Source organism: Salvia hispanica, chromosome 6 (genome assembly GCF_023119035.1).
Source record: "Salvia hispanica cultivar TCC Black 2014 chromosome 6, UniMelb_Shisp_WGS_1.0, whole genome shotgun sequence".
Classification (NCBI taxonomy): domain Eukaryota; kingdom Viridiplantae; phylum Streptophyta; class Magnoliopsida; order Lamiales; family Lamiaceae; genus Salvia; species Salvia hispanica.
The window spans coordinates 42,625,193-42,632,693 of NC_062970.1; the positions used below are offsets into that span (position 1 = coordinate 42,625,193).

General features: G+C 43.5%; 1 pseudogene; it reads right to left on the bottom strand.

The window, feature by feature from the left end:
* LOC125195389 overlaps window positions 1–6,876 on the bottom strand; it is a 10,348-nt pseudogene extending 3,472 nt beyond the window's left edge.
* Window positions 6,877–7,501: the final 625 nt, after the last annotated feature.

Genomic DNA, 7,501 nt, shown 5'->3' on the forward strand with positions numbered 1-7,501 from the left:
TCACACTCCGGCGTCCAGTTCACCTTGATTCCTTTCTTGAGCTGCTGGGTCATTGGTCTCGCTATCTTCGAGAATCCTTCGATGAACCTTCGGTAGTATCTTGCCAAACCCAGGAAACTCCGAATCTCGTTCTGCGTCGATGGCGGCTTCCATTCTTTGCACCGCCTCAACTTTGGCGGGGTCCACTCGGATTCCATCTGCGACACGATGTGCCCTAAGAAGTTGACTTCCTTCAGCCAGAATTCACACTTGCTGAATTTGGCGTACAACTTCTCCTTCCTCAACGTCTCCAGCGCGATTCGTAGGTGCTCCGCGTGCTCCTTCTCGTTCTTCGAGTAGACTAGGATATCATCTATGAACACTAAGACGAACGTATCTAGGTACGGGTGGAAAACGCGGTTCATTAAGTCCATAAACACGGCTGGGGCGTTGGTTAGACCCGAACGGCATCACGACGAACTCATAGTGACCATATCTGGTACGGAAAGCGGTTTTAGGGATATCCTCTTTTCGCACTTTCAGGCTGGTGGTATCCGGACTTCAGATCCATCTTAGAGAACACTCCGGCTCCTCGGAGTTGATCGAACAGGTCATCTACCCTTGGCAACGGGTACTTATTCTTGAGGGTCAACTTGTTCAACTCTCTATAGTCGATACACATCCTCATTGACCCATCTTTCTTCTTAACGAAGAGCACCGGTGCGCCCCATGGCGAAACACTGGGCCTAACGAAACCTAGGTCCATGAGCTCTTGCAGCTGAATCTTTAACTCCTCTAACTCCTTAGGTGCCATGCGGTACGGCGCCTTTGATACGGGTGCGGCTCCAGGTTCGAGATCGATCGCAAACTCTAACTGCCTATCGGGCGGCGGTCCAGGTAATTCCTCGGGAAAGACATCGGGAAAATCTCGTACGACAGCAACGTCTTCAAGCCTCGCTTCCTCCTTCTCTTCTCCGTGGAGATAGACAAGATAGGCCGGGCGTCCTTTCTTTAGCATAGCAGTGGCTTGTAACGCGGAGACTATAGCTATTCGTCGGTTCATCGAGATTCCGTGGTAAACGATGGGTTTCGCACCCGGAGTTTGCAGGGTTATTAGCCTCTCCTTGCAGCGAATTGTCACAAAATTCGCAGTCAACCAATCCATTCCTAGGATTACGTCAACGTCTTTCATCGCCATAACTTGCAGGTCGCGAGCCACTAACCTACGTTCTCCTAGTACGATTTCTATGTTCAAGCAAAAACGAGAGATCTCTATCATTCCTCCTACTGGTGAGGACACCATCATCTTATGTTCGGATTTCCTAGTAGGCAAGCTTAGGGTTTGAACACACAACTCGGATATGAAAGAATGAGATGCGCCTGTGTCAAACAAAACAACAACGGGGGTATCAAGGATTTCGCCTATACCTGCTAGATTTCCGTTTTCGGGCTTTCCTTGCTCGACCTTGGGCTGCTTCTGCTCTATTGCGTACGCTCTAGCCGGGGCTGGAAGTCTTGGGCGGTCGGGTTGCTGCAGCCGCAGGGGCTGGTTCCGGCTCACTCCCGAGCCTGTAGGTGGCGTTCTTTGCTGCTGACGGAAACCCTGGTGGTTCTGTCTCGATCCGTTTCCCTTGCTCGGACATTCCCTCGAGAAATGACCGCTTCCTCCACAGTTGAAACACCGCGTCGGGTTCGGTCCTCTACACTCCCCGAAATGGTACCTTGTGCAAACGCTGCACTGGGGTGGTCTGGCACGGGGGTCACTCCTTGGGTTGAACGAAGACTGTCCTCCTTCGTACGGTGGCCTGTTCTGAGTGGGGCGGTATCGCTTGTTGTCGTAGGGAACCCTACTCCCCTCCCATCTCCTCTTATCATGGTTGGGTCGCGGCGGGGGCAGTGTCGTCACGGTGTTCCCTACGCTCTTCTCCTTTGGCATTGCTGCCTCTACATCCAAAGCGAGGGCTAACGCCTCGGCGTACGTAAGGGTTCCACGAACTGCCAAAGCCATCCTAATCTCGTGCCTAAGACCTTCACGAAACTTATCGGCCAGTTTCTCGTCAGTATTGGTCTGTTCCGGCACGTAGCGGGTCATGTCACAAAGTGCACGGTCGTACTCGGTTACTGACAGACGTCCTTGGGTGAGATTGTGAAACTCAGCGGCTTTCGCCTTTCGGTAACTCTTGGGCTTGGACCATCTACAAAAGGGAAAAAGGAACAAGTCAGCACCATCACCAAAGTGGAAAAGAATAGATAGTGCGTGATCTCAAATGGTGCTGCGAAAGTGGATAAGAGTCAAAAGATGGTAGTTCAAAACGTCGCGTCCAAGGTTCTCGTCCCTAGATAACTAATCGTGCGTTTTCTGTTCACGTTTCGTCGAGTCTTCTTGTACACAAACGGCCTTAAGCTAGTTCTTTCGCGTTTCTAGAGTTGGTTCAAGCGCTGTGATCGTTTCGCTAAAGCATACTAGGTTCGAAAGTCCAAGTCTAGGCATCACAACAAGCCAACATAGTCCCAAACAATCACATTCGCATTTCAAGTTCTCATACAACATTCATCAAACATTCAAGAAGCATCGCTTCGCATTCATAAAATTCTTAACACATAAGGCATGCTTTTCACAAGTTCTCATATTCAACATATCCTCATTAGGAAAACGTTACTTCTCATTCACAGCGTTTCCAAAAGCATCAAGTTTCAAACATAAATCACAAAATATTTAGTACCTCTTTCTTCGCGGTTGAATGATACGAGTTGCGGTGTTGAGCTTTTCCACATTTTAATTTATTAACGACACGACTACAAAGACAACCTAAAGTTCGAAAAGACTCTTGGGTCCAGAGCGGAAAGAACTGAGGCTCTGATACCAACTGTAACAGCCCGCCCTCCTAGGGTACAATAAATGCGGCGAACTGCTACCCAACCGACTCCAAAGATGTAAATATAGGCCAGGGTTACATTTAGAGAGAAATATCAGAGTAATTAATAGTAAAGACTTGACCTAGAAATTTTAAAGAAAGAATATGTCATAAATGGTTCAAAGGTCTTAAATGTACGACATGGTATCCCAGACAAAATCACAAGAAAAGGGCTAAGGCCACAAACAAAAGTAAGACGCAAATATCCCAAAAGAAATTCCAAAGAGTATCAAAAATTCAGCGGAAAACGACCAAGAGAGAAGCATAGCTATGTATGGTGACACAACTACACTTAGAGTTCAACACATCCATATTTATTAATTAAGCTGCTCAACACCCGCCACCGCTCGTCATCATTCAACCTGCACATAGGAAAACACATGCAGGGCTGAGTATTTTGAAATACTCAGTGAGCTCATTGCCAAAACATTTTATTTAATAAGTTATGCCACCCTTACCAAGTGAACTCGAGTTTTAAGCAGTTAAGAGAAATATCACGAGTATCACAAAATATTTTCCATAGACTGGCCAGTCAAAATAACTCCCCATTTTCTCATCAAATTCCACAATCACATATCACAATCTTTCCATGGTGCGACGAAAGCGTGGCCACGCTTTTCGCCCACGAGACCGGCCGACTAGCTAGGACGGCTCCCGATCCCCTCGTGTACACAGCCTGGTAGGGTTTGCGGCCCATACTCAGACCCGAATTCGTATATCATATCCATAGCCCTATAGCCCAATGGAGCGAACTCACAAACTAGGCATCAGGCACACAATCTCACAATAAAACAAACATAGGCATGGCATAACAGTTAAACCACCCTTATAGCTCCGATAATTATCTTTGACAAAATAAAAGAGAGTTTTTGAGAGTAAAGCCCACCTCGACTGCTTAGATTTCAAGTAGTTTCGCTTTTCCGTTATCTGGCTTCGCAACCGAGGTTTCACCTTTAAATTCACATAGGCACGTATTCACAAATTAGGTTCAATTATAAATTCTTAACTTATGCATGTCTCGTTACTTCTCTCTTTCCCAACGATTCACCTAACTCTTCATAACCTATAGATTTCAAGTCACACTCACCATGAATTACTAATTTCAAGTCATGCTTAACATACATATATTTCTTAGCGTCTCAACCCTAGATCTATCATCATATGTCATGCAAAAGTATTTAGCCATCAAGCACATACTACACAACACACACTTCAACACACACACACCACACGCATAACACACACACACGGCACACACACACCTCACCCTCTCGGCACACACACACACACACACACATGTTCCATATCCCTTCTTATCCCGTTTTCTCTCAATAATATGCATGAAGGTTCAAGAACACCGATTAAATCGGTTGGAAGAAAAAGAAAAGGAGAGGTATAAGAAGAACAACATAACTCTTAAACGAAAATACCTTTTTAGAGAAAATCAATCGGTAGAAACAAAGTATAGGCTTGGTTCTTCAATATCCACGGATTAAACTTCGATTTCTTCTCAAAAGATGAAGGATTTATGGAGTAAAGTGGAAGAAAATTGAGAGAGCATATGGGGGTGGGAGTTTTCGAAAACTATGGGGGCTAGGGTTGGGGTTTTGGTTCTTATTTATAGAGTCCAATGAGATCTTTAGGTAATAAGAATAGAATATTTGGTAAGATCTTTTGCCTTATAATTAAATAGAATAAAATAATAGGATGAAGTAGAGAAGGAAAATTAACAAAAATAGGAGATGGCAATATCTCCCTATTTTCGAAAATTAGGCTAGTTTAATTAGCCATGGTTTTGTTTTGGTATTTTTCCATATAGAATAAGATATTATGGAGCAAAATAAAAATAAGGAAAATCCTCCATGGAACAAGGTAATAGGCGATTTCTAGCCTATTTAAACAAGGTATGGATTTTGACTATTAATTAAAATAAGGTATGGTAAGGTTCTCTTGAAATATGGAAAGATTTGGTAGAATAATTGAATTCTAGGTATGGAAGGAAATTAAGTAAGGGATCAAATAAAATCAATTAAATTCATTCCTTCCCAACTATAGTGATTTTCGAAAATCACTATGAAATAAGGGGGCTCGATTTTTGTGTTTCTAAACAAGGAAATAATTGGCTCTTAGAACTTGATTTAAATAAATATCCCAAGGATTAAATTAAATCCGGAAAAATAGAAATCCTCCACAAAAGGGGCTAGGGTTCGAAATTCACAAGAATTAGGGTGACAAGTATTTATGGAAATTTTCTCCAACATTCTCACTCACCCTTAAACAATTAAATTGCCACATAAACAATAAATAAAACACATGCCACATCATCAAATCAACAAGTTTGACTTTTCAAACTTTCAACATAGACTCATCTCACGAAATTAAAGCATTCTCGATTCCACGTCATCAACAATTAATTCTAGGGCTCTAAGATTAGGGTTTTAAATTCCGGGGCGTTACTTTTCTCACGATCCCTAAGGACCTTGATACCTAGGATGTGACCCGCATCTCCCATATCCTTCATCTCGAACTGGTTAGACAACCAAGTTCGAACTGATGACAACATCTTTTTATTGTTTCCAATTAGAAGAATGTCATCTACATATAAAACTAAGAACACCACATTCCCTTTTTCTACCTTCTTGTACACGCAGCTTTCGTTAGGGCATTTCTCGAATCCAAACTTATGAACAGTTTGATCGAAGCACTGATTCCATGATCTAGATGCTTGCTTGAGACCATAAATGGCCTTCTTAAGCTTCCAAACCATGTGCTCTTTGCCCTTGACGGCATAACCCTCGGGTTGTTCCATGTAGATGGTCTCCTCAAGACTACCGTTCAAGAACGCAGTCTTAACGTCCATCTGCCACACATCCCAATCCATGTAAGCTGCTATAGACAACAGTATCCGGATCGATTTGAGCATGGCCACTGGGGAGAAGGTCTCGTCGTAGTCGACACCTTCCTTTTGGGTATACCCCTTAGCCACTAGTCTTGCTTTAAAGACTTTAACTCGTCCATCGGGTCCACGTTTACGTTTGTATATCCACTTGCTCCCAATGGCAGTACAGCCTTCGGGTAGGACGGACAAATCATAGACGTCTTTGTCTATCATAGATTGTAGTTCCGAATCCATTGCTTTCACCCATTCGCAATGATCGATATCCGCCTGCGCCTCTGCAAAATTCCAGGGATCTGGTACACTACTGTCCGAGGAGTGATCCATAGATTCTCCCAAACCAATGTACCTTTCGGGCTCATGAGAGACCCTCCCACTGCGGCGCGGCACTACAATATTAGGTGTAGAAGTTGAAGGTTCGGGAATTGGTTGTACTATAGGTACTTGTTCTTGGTTAATGGAACTTGTGACTGAAGTAAGCTCTTCAAGAGCTACCTCACTGCTGGGTTTATGATTCATAACAAAGTCTTCCTCTAAGAATGTCGCGTGAGTACTCACAATGACTTTCTTGTCTCGGAGACTATAGAATTCATAAGCTTTCGAACCTTTGGGGTACCCTATAAACAAACATACCTCTGTCCTTGAGCCCAGCTTAGTTGGATCCTTTTCCAAAACATGAGCTGGACACCCCCATATCTTGAGATGTTCTAGATTGGGCTTACGCCCAGTCCACAACTCATATGGAGTAGCAGGAACAGATTTTGACGGTAAATTGTCTAAGATATGACTTGCGGAAAGCAAGGCATGTCCCCAAAACGAAATGGGCAGTCGTGCATAACTCATCATCGATCGGACCATGTTTAACAAGGTCCTATTCCTTCTTTCAGCTACGCCATTCTGCTGAGGTGTGCCCGGCGCAGTCGTTTGGGATTCAATTCCCTCTACTGATAAGTAGTCCAAAAACTCGGCACTGAGGTACTCGCCTCCGCGATCAGATCGCAGGCTCTTGATACGTTTTCCATGATGCGTCTCAGCATAAGCCTTAAACTCCTTGAACTTGTCAAAAGCTTCAGACTTAAAGCGCATCAAATAAACATATCCAACTTTCGAGTAATCATCAATAAAAGTGATGAAATACCGAAAGCCGCCCCTTGCCTCGGTTGACATTGGTCCACACACATCAGTATGAACGAGTTCCAGTGCTTCCTTGGCCCTATTACCTTTCACCCTAAAAGGTCTCTTAGTCATCTTGCCTTCCAAACAGGATTCACACGTGGAAAATGATTCAGTATCTAGCCCTTTAAGAAGGTCTTGATCCACGAGAGTTTGAATCCTCCTTTGGTTGGCATGACCAAGTCTAAGGTGCCATAAGTACGTTTCGTTCATTGAGCTTGAAGGTTCTTTTCTTTTCTTAGAAATTTTCGATGCATTATTGAGTTCTAATTTGCGATTATTAAATTGTGTAGATATGATTGTGTACAGATTGTTTTCCATGATACCACGACAGATATAAGAACCATCTTTCTTAATAACACAACTGTCATTAAAAGAAATCGAATATCCATCAAAAACCAATTTAGAAACTGAAATTAAATTTCTTCTAAAAGAAGGTATCAACAAAACATTCTTCATAATCAAAAATCTATCACTACTAAAACGCAAATAAACGTCTCCCACTGCAACGGCCGCCACTTTAGTAGCGTCGCCCAGC